This window comes from Megascapheus bottae, chromosome X, assembly GCF_031878675.1.
Source record: "Megascapheus bottae isolate mThoBot1 chromosome X, mThoBot2.hap1, whole genome shotgun sequence".
Taxonomy (NCBI): Eukaryota; Metazoa; Chordata; class Mammalia; order Rodentia; family Geomyidae; genus Megascapheus; species Megascapheus bottae.
Window position 1 is genome coordinate 18340072 of NC_143547.1, and position 18191 is coordinate 18358262.

Here is an 18191-nt window from a genome sequence, read left to right on the forward strand (position 1 = left end):
TCTAGCAGCAATAAAATTGACTCTATCAAGAGTAGTATTAAATTTTACATTAGAGAAGAACAACCACAGCCCAAAAACCTTAAGAGTACAATAATAAGATCATTATAAATGTGAAATTCTCCCTTACATCTGTTGCACATACTGTAAAGCTTGTGCTTCCTTATAGATTCCAAATATTAAGCTTGTATGTTATGAATTAATTACTATAGTATTTTTGCCTAGATAGTACAAATAGTCTCTATTTTAGAATTAAACCTAGTTACTGTACTAGAGAAAACAATTCATAAGATAAACCAATCAGGAGGTTAAGATGATGTGGACTTCATATTTCTGAAGATCAGTAATTAAGCTTACAAACTGATATAATATAAAGCATGTGAAAGTGAGCTGTTAAGGCCTGGTGCCAATAGCTTCCTTCTGTCATCCCATTTACGTTAGATGCTGAAATCATAAACTTTACAACTCCAGACCAGCCAGGCAGAAAAGTCCATAAAACTCCACCTCATTGGTAGAAGCTATACATGATTATTCTTGTCATCCCGTCTATGAACGGAAGCATAAAAATTGCATTCTTGGTATATAACACACCTACGTAGAAAATGGCCAGTACAAGCTGCACATCAGTGGCTCATGCCTGTAATCTCACCATTCAAAAGGCTGACACCGAAAGAATCATAGCTCAAAGTTTAGCTCAAGCAGACAAATCTGAGTCTGTTTCCATTGAACCAACATGAAGCCAAACTAGAGATGTGGCTCAAGTTGTAGAGCACCAGCTATGAGCAAGCAAGTCAAGTGAGGTTATGAGGCACTGAATTCAAGCCTCAGTAGTATCAACTCAAATAAACAAATAATTAAATAAATGAAAACACCAAAAAGGATTGGTCCTTAGACTCACCACACTAAAGAAGTGGTTCAGTAGTAGAAAACTTACCTAGCAAGAATGAGGTCCTGAGTTCAAGGCCCCAGTAAGCCATCAAAAATAATCCTCTATGTCCGGAAGATGAGTGAGCTGATGTTTAAAGCCCTATGCATATACAGTCAATCTAACTTACTTTTATGTGTTTAACATTTTCACTTGGTAAGAATTTACATGAAAGCATTATGTAATTTCCTTGTTCTGTTCAATGGAATTCCATTGGGTCTATTCTGTCTTTTCACTGTGTTTCTCCTCTTCATTTCTATGGTCTTATTTTGACTACTACTTTCAAGTTTCTGTCATTCATTTCTTATTCTCAAGAACATTCTTACTTATTTTCAAATATTCTTGCTTATATTTTATTAAAATGCATTATTTCAAAATCAAGTCCAGTAAGAAAATAGGAAACTAAAACCTAAATAAACAACACATTATTTTTTAGAAAACCAGGCTGTCAGGCACAAATTTAAAGTATTATCCATGTTTCATTCATGTCAAAATATCTGACGAACCTAAGCCCCATAGTTTAGGTGAATCCATTTTGTCCTGTGCACTTTTTCCTGAAAACTATTATCTAGAATTAAATAGTGCCTAGTAAGAACTATTTTTCTCTGGTTACATTTTGAGCTGTACCATTTAATAGAATGTGGCAACATATATTAAGAGGTATATAATACAGAGTAAAAGAAAGATGTTACTCTAACTTACTCAAGTGTTTGAAGTAACAAGGGCAACTTTTTTTTTTTTGGTCAGGGAAGCCATTTGGTTACAAAAATAGCAAACACTCAAAATCATCAGAGATGCCAAGTGGAATAAGAGATCAATGGACTTGCATGTATCTGGAAGAAATTCTACCTAGCTCATAGGCATCAAAATAATGCCTCAATTTTGCTGAGTTAAACAAAAAGCATTCCTGTTGTTTGCATCAGTGATTAATTCTCCTCTTGCTTCCTGCCAGAGCTATTTCCTATTCTTCAAAAAGTTGAAACAATCACAATCACACAGAATCCAAATGCGCATCATCTCTGTGGAGTAGGATATAGTTTCTTTCTCAGCTGTCATCCTAGAAATATCCTAGTATCCAAAAGCAACTAGAGAGATTGTAAGTATGTATCTCATTCCATTTCTGCTTTTCCATTTAAGAATAAATGAATTTTTGAATGACTTAAACAGACCTCTGTGACCAACTTCTCATATTCTTCTACCTCCTATGAATTTATTCCCCATCCCCCTATCCCTATCAATTCAACTCTAGGGTACAGACCTTATTTTTGTAGGAACACTCAACAAACACTTTTCTTTTTCTCTTTCCTTCGTTCTTTCTTTCTTCCTTTCCTTCCTTCCTTCCTCCCTCCCTCCCTCCCTTCTTCCTCCCTCCCTTCTTCCTTCCTTCCTTTCTTTCTTCCTTCCTTTCTTTCTTTCTTTCTTTCTTTCTTTCTTTCTTTCTTTCTTTCTTTTTTTCTTTCTTTCTTTCTTTCTTTCTTTCTTTCTTTCTTTCTTTCTTTCTTTCTTCCTTCCTTCCTTCCTTCCTTCCTTTCTTCCTTCCTTTGTCTCTCTCTCTCTCTCTCTCTCTTTCTCTCTCTTTCTTTTTTCTTTCTCTCTCTTTCTCTCTCTTTCTTTTCCTTCTTTCTTTCTTTCTTTCTTTCTTTCTTTCTTTCTTTCTTTCTTTCTTTCTTTCTATTTATTTTTGCCAGTTCCATGGCTTGAACTTGGGGCTTGGGCACTGTCATTGGTCTTTCTCAAGGCTAGCTAGCACTCAACCACTTGAGCAACAGCACCACTTGCAGCTTTTTCTGTGTATGTGGTACCAAGGAATAGAACCCAGGGCTTCATGCATGCTAACTAGGCAATGCTCCTGGCCCCAACAAAAGGTTTTCAATCTCAGGTGTGTTTATCTGTATTCTCAGCCATTACTCTTTTCTGGATATCTACTTTTCTTTCCCCCTCATTTTTCATCACTTTGAGAGGTCTAGTCCTTCTCTCCATTCCTCTGTTGGTTTTACCAACTCCTATCATTTTACAGCTATAATTAAAGCCTGATATAACAAATGTTCAATCTGTTTTAGTGTGTAATCTATCTCTCACTGATAGACAATGACTGCTTACAATAGTGATTAAGCACTTATAAAATACTTAGTATTGATCAATTAGGTTATTACACAAAATTAAATATTGTTATATCATTAGATCATCAAACTTCACCATGAAAGAATATATAGTTAAGTAATAAAATATAAAATGATTGAGAAAATAAATGTTAATTTTTATGTTCTAATTAACATAAACTAAACTTTGTTACCATCATAAAGAGCAAAGTAAGTGAGAACTAAAGGAAAATTAGTTTTTAATGATTATTATGTTTTTGACAGTGCTGGAGCTTGAGCGCAGGGCCTGGACTATATCCTTGGGCTTTCTCAGGGCTAGTGTTCTAACACTTGGGCCACAACTCCACTTCTGGCTTTTATTGAGTATGTGATCCTGAGGAATCAAGCCAAGAGTTTCATGCATGCTAGGCAAGCACTCTACCATGAGACCACACATTAATGATTATTTTTTAGATAGCTAAACTAATCATGTTCTTTAGAATTATTTATGTAATTATGAAGAAATGAATCATTAAATGGAAGACAATTTTTAAATCTATGGTACATGAAAATTTCATTATAAGATACTATTTTTATCTAGCTTTATCAACTCTCACTTCCTCATTCATAGTTTTTCTTCTTTTATAGACATTCTAGGTCATAAGTAAGTTTGGCAAAGATTATGACTAAAGAAATATATACTCCAATATTGATCTATTGTTGATAAAAGTTTGAAAAGAAAGGGATTATATCTTTTCAAGCAATTTTCTAAAGAAAAAAAGTCTTGCCACTGAAAATGAAAACACTCATCTAGTTGAATCAGTATTTGTCTTCAGGCATGATTTCTAAAATTCCATGTTTTTATTTCCCCCATGCCTCATTTTAAAATATTTGACCTATATGTATATGTCTTAGACACAAAATAATAATAATAATAATAATAATGCAACCAATTGAAAGATATATTACATTGTTACAACTATACTTCTCAAATATTGAAAAGAATCCATGACAATCAGCTCTTCTTTTCTTTCCATCCTTCCTTCCCTTTCAGTTTCTTAAGTTATTACACACACACACACACACACACACACACACACACACACACACACACAATCTTATTATGGGTCAATTCAGTGCACACAAAAATCATAATCCCTGACCTTGAAATAGACAAGACACTCATTAATTAATATTTTAATAGTATTTTTTTCCAGTCTCAGGGCCTGAGCACTTGGGCTTTCTCAAGGTTAATTCTCTGCTACTTGAGCCACAGCATCACTTTTGGCTTTTTCTATGTATATGGTACTGAAGAATTGAACCTGGGTCTTTGTGCATGCTAGGCAAGCAATCTACCACTAGAACAATCTCCCATCCCTCGTCCTCTATTTAATTCATGCAGTAACACAGAAATATATCATTTTCTTTTCTCCATTTTTCATCATTTTTATGGCTCCCTTTCTCTCTCTCTTCTACAGTTGTGCAAGAATAAATATATACCAAAGAGTCAAATGTAAAGTTAAATATTTGCTTCTACTTACCCTTCTTACATTCTACTGCTCAGATTTATGTTTGTCATCAGTTTACTTAGCATTTGTCAATTCATATTTTTATTATGCCTGGGTATGTTTATTCTCACATTCAATTTGTTAAAAAATATCCACCCTAATATATATATATATATATATATTATTTTACATCATTACAAAAGATGTTATAGAGATCATGCAATTGCAATGAATGTAATCAATGCCCAAGTGGGTGTTTTAAATATGCTTATAATTGGATATTTAAAGCTGTAAATGTCTTGAACACTGAGTACTGGACACACATATAAAGTTTCTAACAGATTCAAGCCTTTTGTTTTTGTTTTTGTTTTTGTTTATTTAGAAAGTGTGACACCATATAAGCTCAGACTAACCTCAAACTTCCCCATTCTCAGAGTTCTGAGCTTTGGAATTACAGGTGTGCACCCTTGTGCCTAGATTAAACAACATCCTTATAAGCAAAGTTGCTTGTCAGACAGGTTGGGATTTTTTTTCCTTTTGTGACATTCTGATGAATTACTTTCCAAAAATAAGGATCAAATTTACTGTAAAAATTATATATGTGTGCCCCTTTCGCCATATGCTCAACAACACCTAATATTACTAAGCTTATTTTAATAGGAAGAGTATATTAATCAGATTTGTCATCACTAGAGAAATCATTTGAAAGCAGGAAAGATTTTACGTTGGTTTATAGTTTCAGGATACAGTGAATGATCTGCTAAGCTCTTGGCAGCCCAGTAGTGGAGAGAGCAGGAACTATAATATATTGGGCCCAAAGACATGCCACATAATGATGTACTTCCTCCTAAGTATGCCTCATCTCTGAAATGTTTCCATTGCCTTACTATAGGCCATCAAATTATGAACCCTTTGATTATATCAAGGCTATCATGATCCAATCACCTCTCCAGGATTGGAACCCTTAGCAGGGACCAATCCTTCAGTGTATGAACCATGTACATTATGATTGGTCTCTAACCCATAACAGCTAGGAAAAAATTTACTTTTCAACATCATTTTCTTTTCTTGGATAGCTTTTAATGAGCTTATGGATATTTTAAAAATATATAGCCATTTATATTTTCTGATTTGGCTATTTATTTTCGGTGCATTTTATTGGGTTTTTCATTTTTTATAAAAGATATGTTTCATTGATGCTGATTTTTTTAACAGACCTGGGGCTTGAACTCAGGGTTTGAGCATTGTCCTTGGACACCTTTTGCTCAAGGCTAGCGAGCCGCAGCGCCACTTCTGGCTTTTTCTGTGTATGTGGTACTGAGGAATCGAACCAAATATTTTGTGCATACTAGGTGAGCACACTACCACTAGGCCACACTCCTGGCCCAGATTTTTCCTTTGTAAAGGCTTACAAATATTTATTATTTAAGTAAATTTTAATGTTTGATATTTTATGGTATCACACTGATCTTATTCTTTTCAGTTTTTTTTTTATTTTGTGTTACTGCTATACATGATGTGAATTAGATCTACATTGATCTTACTTTTTAGAAGACAATTATACTAGTAACCACACACACATTCAGAGAATGGTATGCTCTGTGATATGCATTAGGAATGTACCAAGGCAGTCTAGACCACACTCACTGGCATTATTAAATGCTGCTACATTTTAATCTAGAAAATACATTGGTAGTTTTCCAGTTTTATTTTCTGCATTACCTTCCAAATAGGCCTATTTATCTGAGTTGTTTCAAAATTTGCCTCATGATCATTTTGTCTAATTTAAGCTTAGCCTGGAAAAGTTTAGTTATTACAGACATACACATTTTCACTCGAGAATATGTCTGAGTTAAAACACAACACTATTTTAGGCAGTATTTATTTCAGTCACATCTTCATGTGATATGATAGTTTGGTGATTCTTTTTATAGAGTACTAAAGATTTTGAGGGTCAAAAACTCAGCTCTGGACTTAACTCTGAAGCAATTACTTTGCAAACACCACCAAAGTCTTTCCAAAGTATATAAAGTCAGCCTTATCATTTTATTTACAATGGACTGATAACAGTATTTGTGCAATAGAAAGTCCAAATTTAAATCTACCTAGAAATATGAATAGTTTGAATATTACTCACAGAAACATTCCCCTGAGAAAATGTAAAATTAACTGTCAGTAATTTAATGTGTAACTTTTCAAATATCGGTAACTATTTTAGGTATTTTGTGCATGCTTTTTAAACATACCCTTTAATCCTACCAGCACAATGTGGAATGCTGTGTATCCAAAGTTTATAGAGGAAAATGTGATGCAGTTGATATAGTAAAAAAGTAATAAAAGTGTAATCAAAGTTTCTAATTTTATTACCACTCTATTTTCCTTGTTATAAACCATAAAGATTTGCTTGGCCTCCTTAAAGAATTAAAATGGATTTGCTTTGCAAGGCTATTATTATATATTACATGTTGATGATATATAATATATACTTCATAAATAGGCCATATCTTATAATACTCTTAATCTTCAATCTGTAGTAACAAAGAAATTATTGAGGGTATATTGGATTAAGATATTTAAATGCATTACACTAAAATACTAAAATCTTATATATTGAATGGTCAACTTCCTTGTTCTGAAATTATTTGATTGCCATATAAAAATACTGTAATTTTTTAGAAAGGTAAAGTAAAAGTTCAACAAAATAAACTTCAGCAAACGGGTCCTTGAAATGGGGAGAATATGGTTGTGAGGAGAGGGGGGAAAAGCCTGAAGAGCAGGAATTCAGTCAAGAATTCAATGTATAAGCCAGGGGCTAGTAGCTCATGCCTGTAATCCTAGCTATTCAGGAGAGGATCCTGATTCGAAGCCAACGCAGACATGAAAGTCCTTGAGATTCTTTTTTTAAAACAGCTTTATCCATATTTTTATTATATTTTATTGTCAGGGTAATGTTTAGAGGGGTTACAGTTACATTATTCAGGTAGTGGGTACATTAGTTCTCAAATCTTGCTACCCGTTCTCATGTTTTTGATCCTCTTTCCCTCCCCTCTCCCCCCTCCCATTCACTTTGTTTTCCCCCTTCCCTATTTCAAATAAACACGTAAATGTATATACAATATACCAGATAACTAAGTCAGAAAGTGTAACCACATGAGATTAAGCATAAGGGTAAAAAAAAAGAGAAAAAATAACTTCACATAGTACATTAAGAAATATGTTACTTAACATGGAAAAGTATATTTAGTATATGAAATTAATATTGTGGTTTTTATTATTTTTATATTTTACCAGTCCTGGGGCTTGAACTCAGGGCCTAGGTACTGACATTGAGCTTTCTCAAGGCTAACACTATACCACGTGAGCCACAGAAACACTTCTGGTATTTTTTTTCGTGTGTATGTGGTTCCAAGTATTCGAACCCAAGGCTTCATGCATGTTAGGCAAGCACATTACCACTAGGCCATGCTCCTGGCCCTATTGTGGACACTAAGATAATGGAGACTATACTGCATTACTCATGTATATCTACTCTAACCACAGGAGCCTTTAGAAATTGAGATCTTCTTCCTAGGGTCAAAATAAATGGAAAAGCAAGGGGAACTCTAAGAAAGTCTAAGGATGGAAAGTAATAGGTCTGAATTGAATGTCTTCAGTAAAATCTTACTCAGATAAAATTGTGATTTCAATTTCAAAACCTATAGCTGGTAGACCAGCTGAACAACCTAGATTTCTGACCTAAACAACTCTGCTGACAAAGTTAAATTTGATATTGTCACATTATTATTTCTACAATTATTTTCATTATATATCATGTTATAGATTACTATTAAGCAATTGATTAAGTTTTATAAAATATGTTTCATATTTATATATAATAACTTTATGGAAGATATATGTGTGTGCATGTAGCATAAAATGAATGGTGACACTATTAAATTTAAGCCTTTATTTCCAAATATAAATAATTAAAAATCACCAAAGGTGTGTTGTGTCTTAGGTAAAGTGTTGATGTTGTCTGGAGCTTTAGCAACAGCATCAATGATCAGGTGCTTTCAGCAGTAATACTCCAGAAAGCTACTCAAAAGAAGGAGGAATTGATTTTGTGAATTAGCAACTGATGCTGGACAATTTGTGTTTTATCAAGAATACATGTGGTTTGTGTATTTTTGATAATACCCATGCTATTAGTGTGATGAATTGGGTTATACTTTCTCAAAATGCAAGGTGCAAAAGGCTATCTCTTCAGAATACTAATTAGTTTTAACCTCAGTAAATGTATGTAGTCAGGAAAACATTAGGGTAAACAATTGTAACTCTTCCTTTTCTTCATGACAAGGTATGCAGAGACAACAGTGCTAATATTAAATATAAATAACCAGAGGATTATAATACAATGTGTGACATTTTGCCAACTTATTTGAGTATTTTGAGCACCTTTTTCTAAATCTGAATAACTTGTAGTACATTTTGGGAAAATGTGAAGTTAATTCACGAACTTATACCACATCAATTTCATCTCTTAAACAAGTGACTTTTCTGAAAGTACATTAATATTGAATGTCTGGATTCTTTCATAGGGACTTACAAGATTGCAATTGTAAATGACATGTCCTCTGAGTCAAAGTGTATTTTATCATAAAATGTTTCATGGGTAATTTTTTTCTTTTTTATTGTTGGGGTAATATATAGAGGGGTTACAATTACATTCACCAGGTAGTAGGTGCATTACTTCTCACACATTGATACCCCCTCTCATACTTTTGTCCCCATTTCCCTCCCCCCACCTCCTCTCAATCATCTTGTTTCCCCCCTTCCCTTTTCTATTTCAAATAAACAAATGAATGTATATGCAATATACTAGGGAACAAAGTCAGATACAATAACAATATGAGATTAAAGAAGGGCAACAAAGAGAAGAGAAACAACATAGTACATTAAGAACAACAATAACACAAGATAAAGCTCTTATTTCCATATTCATGAATAAATTTTTATAGAACTTTCGGTTGAGGAACACTTGTGATTCCACTGACAAATAGTATATTTTTTCATGTTGATTTTTAAGAGCTATGTCACTGTGGATTACTGCCCTTCCTTGCCCAAAAGTCAAGAGTGGATTTTTATCTACCCACACAATGAATTTTTGAAAAGCTCACTTTGGGATATTTCAATTACTCCTTTCCTTGGACCAAATATCCAGTTTTTCTGTATCTGTATTGTATGCAGGTTTTGCTTGTAGCCCTCTGAAATAATTTCAGAGGTTGTAGTATAGAAATAAACTCTATAAATGGAATTCACTGTCTCTTATCTATTTTTCATGCTTCTTCTGGGCTATCTGTAATTATGCCCAAGTTTCAGTCACTCTGTGGTTTTCATTCTAAGGCCCAGCAGGGGCCATTTTTTTCTCCTCAGGAAACCTTGCCATTTGAGTAGGAAAATGCTTCCTTTTCAAGCAAAGCTACCAGAAAAAACATCCCTTTATTTCACTCACATCCAACTTTGCATGAAAGAAATTTCCAGTGACAGAAAGTCCTCTTCATCAAAATTGTTCAAAATTGAATTAAAGACAAGCTGTGTCTTTAATACTTTACTGAGCTCATATAACTCTTGAAGTTATATGAACTTTACTTGAGTTAACTATAGTTTCCATCTATGTTCTCTTGAAATTACCTTTTGAATACCTTTCCCTGTCATGTTTTTAAGGACCATACTAGGTATCTCCTATTTGCTTCCAGAGCCATTCTTGTCTCCTTTTTTATTTCTGCAGTGCACTGAGCACTGAAGATCGCATTTCTCAAGCTCCTTTCTCAGAAGGATTCTTTCAGGTTCAATCAAATTGTAGAACTGGAAATGGATTGAAAGAAGCAAAGACGAATGAAGGCAGAGTATTTCTACCCCCTTTCTCTGATTGGGCAATGCTTTGTGAACTTGGTTCTTTTGTAATGTATTTTACAGTGTATTTTTTATGGGATTGGAGCTTTCATAGAAAACAGTCTCCATTTGTGGCCTTCATCCATTCTTGTCAATGCCACTGCAATTGCTCTCACATCCCTCCTTTCTGCTTACCTTTTCAAATCCTTGTATTTCTTTTTACATCTTTCTATTGTTGATGTTCCTGGCATCAACAAACTATGATCTACTTTACCTTTTTCCTTTAGATTGTCATTTCATCCAGTGTGTCCACATTTGCTAATGACTTATATGATAAGAAGTATCCCTTCCTGCCTGCAACCTGACTGAGGATTATATATATATATATATATATATATATATATAATGTTTCAGTAATCCTTAAAGAAGTTTATTGGTTCAAATATTTATTGGAAAATACATGTTAACTGTCCATACCAAGTATCATCACCTTTCTCTCCATCTATTTACCCATTTGTAAAGATGAACACAATTGTGATTATAGTTTTGTTATTTATACAAATAACATTTCATTTTGCCAATGCATAATGCTTCCTTAGTATACATATACATTTTGTACTGATTTTAAGTTAAAAATCAAAAGTATTGAAGGAACATCTTTTCAAGACAAGCTCTACTTCAAAGTACAGGGTATAACTTACATATTGCAACAACTTTTTCTCAAATTAAGAGGAATGGTGTAATGCAAACACTACATTCAGTATTAGCTAAACATGGCTGGAAATAGCTTGGCCTATGGTCAAGAACCATTGATGAAATATTCAAATTTTAATGTTTTCTACTGATGTATAGCTAATTTTATTCTATGACTGCTATGAATCCACTGTATTTCCATTCATTATGTATATTCCCCATCTCATTTTAATAAACAGTTATAATTTTCATGGATCTTATAAGAGAGGGCAAATCACTACATGGGTCTAATAGCGCATTTGTCTTGCAAATTGTTAGGACTCTTTCCTCCAGAACTAATCTGTTCATGGTATAAGACAGATCAACGTGTGTGTACATTTAAAATTTAGTTTCACTGAAGGAATGAAAATGGACACTCTGAGTAGTTAGAAAGTACCATTGATTTTTCTCAGCATGAAGATTGGTGCAAAATCTATTCTAGGGTTTCTTTTTCATCAAAAAGGACTTAAGGTAGTCTTAGATAAAACTATAGTATTAAGAGAAATTTCCACAGAGAGAAAAGCTGAGAACATAGGTTTTATCCATGTTATTAAATGTACTTAGAACACATAATAGGACTGGTATTAGCATATGATATATAAATATATTTTTAATTTTTAGTTTTAGTCAATTATTTTAATTTTAATGATTTTCCAAATTGTTAGAGTTAGTAAAAGTTATAAATAATAATGATCAATGGGAAATTAGGGGCAGGATGAGAGTTCAAACAGAGGGCTTTTAAAGGCAACTCAGGTCAACTTAATTCATTTTTCTTTTATTCGCTTCTTTAAGCAAGGAAACCATTCAGTTTCTGTCCAGTATCCTGATTAGGTGTCAGTCTACATTGAGATAGAAATTTCTAAACTATCCTTTTGTAAAGTTTACATAAATAACTACGATATCAAATGACATGCATCTTTTTTGTAATATTCTGTTTATGAAGATTTTTTTCAATTAAAATGAAATTTATTTTGATCATTGAGCAAAAAAAAAATCACTGGGTGATAGTTGTGTTTTATTTCTGTTATCCTGAAATCCTGATGTGTCCTGAAGCAGAATGTGTCCAGTAGTTTCTAACTTGCATGCTCAAGGCTTCTGATTAAAATACATCAAAAGAACATGTAAAAAAGAGAAGAGTTAAATGGTTAATCCAGTGAAAAAAATCCTAGAATAATGTTCCTGAGCATCAACAATGCCAATATTCTAATTTTAAAAGAAGCTCCGTAGCTTTCTGTTTCTCTATATGCTACTTTCCTTGGCTTTGGTAAATAAGAGAGAACTATGCTCCTGTTTTTCATATGAAGGCTAATATTTAAGACATGGAGTACCTGTCTCACTCTTCATTGTTGAAGCCAGGCCATGAAAGTTGACTGTCAATGGCCAACAATATCCTGGGGAATATATATTTGCACAATAAAATATTAAAGCAGAAATTTGAATTAGAAGAATTTTGATAATAGGATTATTTTCTATGAGGGTTAAGATGTAGAAATTGCCAGATCCTTAATTCCTTTTTGGTTAACAAATAATTGTTTGGATAAAACTTTCATATACCCATCAAGATGCATTGTATTCATAACCTACTTAGTTAAGTGGTACTTTCTTTGTAAAACTTCCTCTGTGTATATTAGTTTGTTCTTGAACTTACATTTGAGACACATGCATTTTAGCTCCTTCCTGAAAATAAGAAATGAAAAGAAATGATTGTGCACATTATAGCAGAAACGAAATCTTAAAAAGTTTATAAAAGAAACACTTGTCTAAGCTATATGCTTTCTTTCCCCACCCCCCAAAAAAGCATATCTCTAAGGTGCTCTAATGAACTCAAGGACATATGACCATTTTGTTTTGCATTTGTTTTGAGATAGTGTCTCACTATGTCGCACAAAGTGGCTTAAAATCATTGGCCTACTAAGTGCTGGGATTACAAGCTTCTGCCAACACACCTGGCTGAATGTGACTTTTTTCTCATTTTAGATTAAATGTCACCCCTTCCCTTGTTGATTCTGTTTTTCCTCCCATCCCTACCCTCATACTAGGTTTTTAACTTAAGGATTTGAATTTGCTAGGCAGACATTCTACAACTGAGTCATATCTTCTGCCTTTTTTATGCCGCTTATTTTGAGAGTTTTGCCTGTTGCTGATGTGGTGTGGCTATTTTATACTTCCTTACATAAGGAGAAAGATGAATGTGTCAAAATGCCAAGCTTTTTTTTATATTTTTGTTTATATATATATATATATTTATTTATTTTAAAATATAAGTCTCCGGAGGAGTTAGTAGTACACACTCTAAGACACTTAAGACACTTAAGACATTGTGCCAAGATTTGCACCTGACCTTTGAAAATTTTAAATTTAGAAAGTTGAGAAAGAATGGTGAGAAGTTTGGATAACAAAGGCTATATTTGTTGATTTGTTCATTATATGTTAAATGCATGTGTTGACATACAACAATGAACTACAATGCCATATAATTTAGATATGTTAATTAGGATAAAAATTATCCAGCATGATTCACTATATTAACATTTATTTAAATGTAGAGTAATATAAAATAATACAAATAAAGCAAACATAGGAAGTAGTAACATGCACCTTTTAAAGGATTTATAACCTCTATGTCAACAAGAAAATCAAGAGTGCAACTGTAAAATTTGAACAATAATAGGTTTTACAGGTTTAATATTAAAATTGAATACTATTACCTATGAAAAATGATGGATTCCTGTTAGTTGAAACAACATGAATAAAATTGTAGTATACCATGTCAAGAGAAACAATCCAGCCTCTAAAATACAAGTACCGTGGGAATTCACATTTTTTATATATATATATATATATATACATACACACATATATATAGATATATAGATATATATCTATATATATATACAACCTAATAGAATTGTTCTCATAGAACTGGAGACCAGAGTAGTGGTTATCAGAGGCTGAGGCGTTTGGGTATATGATGAGACATTGATCCCTGGATACAAGGTTATTGTGCAATACAAACAAATAATTATGATATTATATTTCATGTATTGTGGTATGGTGAATATAATGAATAATAATAAATGCTATGCCTCAGAATAAGGTGAAGAGAAGATATTTTATACATTTATTTATTTATTTTGACCTCACTGATAACTTGGGATCACAACAGTGTGCCCCATTTAAATAATTTTTTACTATAGTAACGATTAAATGATGATGTTAAAACATCTGAATTAAACAAATAGCTATAAAATGTGTCAAAGCAAAAGGATTCAGGTATTTATTTTTTGCTTTCCTTCTGTTCAATTTAATAATATAGGTGAGCACAGAAGTAAAAAACCTCTATGGGCTTAGTTTACATATGTGAAATAGAATTGCATATAAATCTAAGGGAAAATAAAGGAAATAATTTTACTATAATTTAGAAGTAGGAAAGAAAGAATAAACATATGTTAATGAAGTCTCAATATTAGTAGAATGGATGGTTTCCCATAAATAAAAGCTTAAAAGAAAAGGAAGAATACTTCAAAATGCTAATCATGAAAAAATAGACAAATTATAAAATAATCACCTTAAATATTAAACATTAAATAATATTTTCATATTATTGCATTTTATAGGAAACAATACAGTATTTTAAAAACAATCTGGACAGGGCAAACAGGTCAGAAATTCAGTTTGTGCACTAAGTTGATAAATCTGAGAATCATAAAGTCAATTAATAAACACTGAGCAAATATAATTATAGAAGTAGATATAAAAAGCCTTAGCAGGTATTGCAAATATTAAAAATCAACAATCTGCTTTAGCATAACAAAAGACAATTATGTTAGCAATAAAATAATGCTCAATATATTTAGATATTGTAATGTGATAATAGTAATAGACTTCCTGGAGAAGGAAATGTTCTTAATAGATAACAAAAATTGCATTTGAAAAAATCCAACAATATAAATATAGTCTTATAAATTATGCATAATCTCAAAATGCATTGCCATCACAAAAATAAACTTTAATGGATTATTGGTATTTTGTGTTATTAATTTGAAGCTCATTTTATGGGAATAAAGGGGTCCAAGTACATATTTCATAAATGAAACAATGACATTTCTCTTGCAATACTGAATAATACGACAAACTATAATATTTAAATATGATAAACAACACACTATTAAGGAGAATGGTTTGGGGCAGAGCATGCTTGTAATCCTGATTTATTAAGCTTTCCTGTACAGCACAGAATCAACCCTAAACATATACTCCTTTATGTTGGCCTTCTGGGAACTTGTAAGTGTGTGTGAGAGAGTTTTTCTCAGTTTACAGAAAATTCATTGATGATACTACAAAGCTTGTTATGAGTTCATCCAGTTTACAGAAAAGAGCAAACAAAACCAAAACCACATAATTAACATGGATGAATAAGACTGAAAATTCTAGTCATCTTCTATCATCTCCTTGTCATCTTTCTTAATTTTTGTGATTCATAAACATAGAAAATATTATTTCTGAAACACTAATGATTATTTATGCATTAAATATGCTTCATAAATTCTTAACCTTTTATAATATTGGTTGTTGAAATTAAATACCAACCTACGAATAACCTATAGAACTGAAGGAAGAAAGAAGCAAGCAAGAGGAAGAGCAAGATGAGGGAAGAAAGGGGAAAAATGATGGGAAAGGAATGGAGAGGGAGGGAGAGACGGAAAGGGAGTATGGAAGGGAATGGAAGGGAAATACAAAGGACAAGGGGAAGGAAAAGGAAAGCAGGGGAGTGGAAGGACAGTAAGTAGAGGGAATAGGAGGGGAAAGTTGGATAGTGGAGGAGAGAGGGGGGGAAGGAGGGAGGGAGGGAGAGAGGGTTACAGGTTAAGAATTTATGACTTTTAATCTTAAAAGCCATAGAGGAAATGGTCTGTATATAGATTAGTTTCCTAGACAATCTCTCATCTCTTTTGCCATCCCTTGGTTATATCATATTGTTACAATATTTCACCTTGTTATCTGACATATTTTATTTGTGCTTAATTGGTTATTTGAAATTGGATAGGGAAGGGGGGAAATCAAGATAAGCCGGGGAGGGAAATGGGGATCATGTCATGAGAAAGGGTATCAATGTTTGGGAAGTTATGCACCTTCTCTCTGGTGAATATAATGTAACCCTTCTATTAATCACAATAAAAAATTATAAAAAATATTGATGCTGGTTTCCCAGTTTCTAGCTTCTAAAATTCTAACATAATGTGTCTGAGTTTGAGTTGGATGTGCCTTATTAAAATGAGTGGATTATAGTTTTAACTCTCTTCCACAAATGAGAAGTAAAGTGTTTTATGTGTGTCTTATAAATTAGGGTGATACCTTAAGAATCCTGATTATAGAAACAGATGATGCTCACTTAAAAGCTTATAGAATAATGAGCCATCTTTGATGTGGAGACCACCTGGAAATTTCGCTGATATTTTCTTGCCTAAATATCTTTCTACCTCATGTGAATGGCCAAAAAAATATCTGAAGTTATGGAATTATTTTGAAGACCAAAGGACAGGACCAGTTGCATTCTTGTGAATTTTGCTGTGGAGACTGCTGACTATATATAACTAAGCATGTTTTACTGTAGCTTGTCAAAATATTTCTGTATGACAAAATGGCAGAGTAAAACATAGTGACAAATGGAGGGCATCAGTGGTTATATCAGTATGTGTGCTATGACTAGCTTGGCCAGAAACATGTGTTTGTTCATCTTTGTATTGTTTCCAGGGTTTTAACATAAGCTGACTAGCATATTTTCAATTGCAGACAAGTGGAAACAAGTTTTTGTAGTTACTAACACTTAAGAGAGCTAGGCACTGGTGGCTCATGCCGGTAATCCTACCTGTTCAGATCTGAGTACAGAAGCATGAAAATGCAGAGATCTGGGGACTGCAGTATGAAATCGGAGCAGGGAATGCCCTTGAAACTTTTATCTCCAATTAATCACCCCAAAGCTGGAAGTGGAGGTCTGACTCAAGTAGTAAAGCAAACAAAATTGATTGAGCAATACAGCTAAGCAAGAGTTCGAGGTGCTGAGTTCTAGTCCACAAATATGAAGGAAACACACTGGTGCGGAATCGTGCTTCATACACGTCTACATTTCAGTTTCAATTATTTATAAGAAGGTTTCTGAAAGTGGATAGGCATTTGGCTTATGGACAAGAGTAAGCAAACTTTAAAAGCTTTCGAAATAATCTGAGAAAAAAAAAGACTACCCTGTAAACGGCCAAATTTTCTGCTTCTATCTTTGGCTAATTTAGTTTGGATATTTTGATGTTGATGATATTTAGATGTCCCAAGTTGAAAGAATTAACTGGTGCTGTAGACTTGTCAGTATCTACTATGGACCTTTGTTTTATTTTTCTACCAATCTAAGGAGTTTTAAGTCAAACACTTTAGACCATTCAAGCATGAACCTTTACAGATCATAATCATATTTTGCCTGTCTTTTTAACATAGGTATTATTTTATATATTTTTAAACTTGAGTATATGAGGATGAATATGGTTGAAGAACTTTAGTTGTATATATGAAAATAGAGCAATGAATCCAGTTGAAATTGGTTTTGAAGGGAATAATTGAAAAAGGAGTGTGATAGAGGTGTGCCTTTGAACAAAATACATTGGATTCATGAATGCAGATATCACAATGAAGAGCTCTTACACAACTAATATATGTTCCTTAAAAGATCATAAAATAAAACTGAGTACAATGTAAGAAACATTAATAGTTTCTGACTGATAATACTATTGATTTGATTTTATTGAAACAAAGCGTTTCTCCTGATAAAAGATAAAATATCCTTTATTAACTAGCATAGAATTTCTATGCTATGAGCAGGACAAATTTTGTATATGATAATACCTTAATAAGAAATTGTTTTTTGAGAATAGTATTCTAATATTATCGATCTGAGACAAATTTCTGTATGACTTTCTTAGTACAAGTGAGGGATAATCTTTAAAATGAAGATTCTCGCAGGCACTGGTAGCTGGTAATTCTAGCTACACAGAAGGCTGAGATGTGAGGATAGAGGTTCAAAGCCAGACTAAG